The 3,060-nt window shown below is 43.2% G+C and overlaps 1 long non-coding RNA gene across 1 annotated transcript; it reads left to right on the top strand.

Moving 5' to 3' along the window:
• The first annotated feature begins 205 nt into the window (after positions 1-205).
• Positions 206-2,256, top strand: LOC143527759 (uncharacterized). Its single transcript, XR_013134257.1, has 3 exons — positions 206-333; positions 1,794-1,913; positions 2,139-2,256. It is a non-coding gene; the product is annotated as an uncharacterized LOC143527759 (long non-coding RNA).
• The last annotated feature ends 804 nt before the right edge of the window (positions 2,257-3,060 follow it).

Raw genomic sequence — 3,060 nt, 5'->3', positions numbered from 1 at the left:
CTCATAGTCAGTCATTGTGTGTTTAATGGATTAACCCTGCTATCTGCTGCAGGCTGCTGAATACTGTGGCTGATCCGTGAGAAAATATTTAGTCGTGAAAATTAAACAAGACCAGAGGCTCACCTGGTCTAATGTTTCTCAAACCACATTTTCACAGTTCATCTTATCTTGCACCTCCTATCTGTCTTTCTGAATATTTTTCAGTGAAAAACTTGATACCTGAATGACATGCCACTGAGACGCCCCTCCTTTAACCCCCTCCTGAGCCATCAAATACCGTTAAAAGTACTGGATGAATGGAGTGGTGAAGACACTAGCAGAGAAGAAGCTCCGGTATGGACCGCACTTAAACTTACGTTCCTGTAATGTATCAATGGCAGCAGGCTCATTTATGAACTCTGCCAGCAATGATCATTTCACTCGTTCTTTCCTTCTTTGTAGTAATGGTTACGATCACATGACCTCCGAGTAAGCCATCTCGCAAGCGGGAGACTGACTGTTCTCCAATTAAAAATAAACTTAAGGACACATTTATCTCACCTGAGCAGTTTCATGCAGCCATCTTGAAAAACGTTAAACAGACGCTTCTTGAGCAGTGAAGCAGGCCCAACTCTTTGATTTTCAGGGCGGTTGCAGAAGCCTTGACTAACAGTTTGACTCGATTATACTGGCAGGCAGGTTATATTACACTGAGCCAGATCCATGAATCCGTGGTATCCTGCTGTTCTGGCTGTAAATGATCGTAGCAAACAAATCCTGCTTCTTATGCCGACTGAGATAGAGGATTTCCTTCATTCAGCATCGACCGAGACGAAGCCCATGGAATCCTGTACCGAGACATCAGAATGGGCCTGAGTTGGGATTTATGCCATTAGCTGGTAACTCCAGGACTGCAGACCATTTAATGCACAAGCTGCTTTGGGTCTCCTCCGCTTCTCAGACTTGTTTTGAAGGTGTCTGATGCTCATACTTCAGTTCTGGCTCGCAGGTACAACAGTCTAAGCATTTGCTGTAGGTTTCTGTTGCAACAGATGCAACAGTTTAGCAACAATCATACTGCTCTTCTGTGCAGGCTACATGACAAAGAATGATATGTGTACATTTACTCCCTATCCTGGTATAACATGTGCTCTTAGGTAGAGATTTAATGATACTCTGCACTGGGGGCCATGGGATAATTTATGATTGGTTCTAGAAAGGTTCGTTTTGGGCCTGGCTTTAACCTCCATGGCCAAGGTTTTGTACAGCGCTCCCTTGGTATCAGTGTTAATAGGTAGGCAGAGAACACCACTTAGTTTACAGGGATGGTGATGAGGCAGAGTTCTCTCTGACCTCTGACCTCTGACCTGTTCTTTTAGCCTAGAACTCGCACAGATTGTAAGTGCTCATATTAAGCCTACCACAGTGTATGGGGCTGTACACCACGTCTCTCTTTGTGCAGATGATATCCAGCTATATCTAGTGGACATGGAATCCCCCACTGTGCAGCTATTTGACACATTCAGGTCATTTTTAGGATACGAGATCAACTGATCTAAATTGACCTTAATGCCCTTGAACAACAAGACCAGATCAATTCTCAATTACCCTCCTTGTTTCTTGTTAATGATTTGTGTGTTCCTCTATGAGGACAGACAGTTTTCATACCTTGCGAACGCTTCAAGATGATTCAGATAAGTGGGGCTCATTAAAAACGTTGATGGCCGGGGAGATTTGCACAGTAAAATTGAGCGTGCTTTCCCTACTCTCTTTCTTTTACATGCTCCCTCTCTCCGCTCCTGCTCTCTCTATAGCGGAGCTGACTGTTGATCTCCCAGACTACATGGAACAGGGCGCCAGCTGGAATGACCCTTTCCAGCTGCAAATTTTCTAACTACCTGAATTTCCAACTACAGTATTTCCTGGTTTTCCAGGTACAGTTTTTCCAACTATAGTATTTCCTGGTTTTCCAGCTACAATATTTCCTGTTTGTTATGTTGACTGCTTTGAGAATGGCAGAGAAGATCTCATATTATGTTTTCAGTTCTACAACACTATGGCACAATTACAGTTTTTTATCAAACTTTTACATATTCTCTCTGGAGCAACAACACCTCCAGTCTGGTCAGGAAAGCTCATCAGCGACTTTATTTCCTCAGGCAGCTGAGACGAGCTGGACTCAGTGTGGTGGAGAACGTACTGTGCACCAATATCAATGTGTGGCATGGAAGCTGCTCGGCTGCAGACAGGAAAGCTCTACAGAGGGTGGTGAAGGCTGCACAGAGGACTGTTGGAGTCAGCCTCCCCACCACCACAGACATCTACACCTCCAGATGCAGGAGGAGGGCCGCCTGCATCATGAAGGACCCCACACACGCAGCACACCCACTGTTTGTCCCGCTCCCCTCAGGCAGAAGGCTGTGGAGCATTAAGTGCAGAACTTCCCATCTGAGGAACAGCTTCATCCCGGAAGCTGTCAGACTCACAAACTCCAAATGAGAACCAGCACTCAGTTGGTCTCTCTGATAATCTGCACTTTATACAAGACACTTTACCCACAGTCACTTAAAAATAAATAAATAAACTCGAACAATACTCAGATTTATTTATTTGTTACAGATTTATTACTCTATTTATTCGATTTTATTTTTATCTTATTTACTTCTTTTTATTTTATTCTATTTTTATTATATTGCTGCTATTGGGGTAAAAACTGGCACCCTGGGTTCTTAATTTTGTTCCACCTCATGTGATGTGAATGACAATAAAGTCTCCTTGAATCCTTGAAACTGGAAGTCCAAAGGTATCTACATTTTTATCTACTCAGCTTTATTTGTTTCTGTTTTTCCTCACTTCCTGTAGTGAAGTCTGTGATCTCTCATGAAGATGTATGGCATAGCCTGGTATTGACCTATTGCCCTGCACCCATGCTGGAATGGTTTGACCTTTGACCATTGAACTGTTTAATGCAGCTTAGTGACTAGCATCTTACTGGTCAATTGTCACTCCCCATTAAGCACAATAATTGGGACTGGGAATTAAAAATGGGATAAATGAGTCTAAGAACTGAATCTGTCTAAA

This window comes from Brachyhypopomus gauderio, chromosome 1, assembly GCF_052324685.1.
Source record: "Brachyhypopomus gauderio isolate BG-103 chromosome 1, BGAUD_0.2, whole genome shotgun sequence".
NCBI lineage: Eukaryota > Metazoa > Chordata > Actinopteri > Gymnotiformes > Hypopomidae > Brachyhypopomus > Brachyhypopomus gauderio.
Note: the sequence above shows the minus strand (reverse complement) of the source record. Positions and strands in the feature narration are given on the sequence as shown.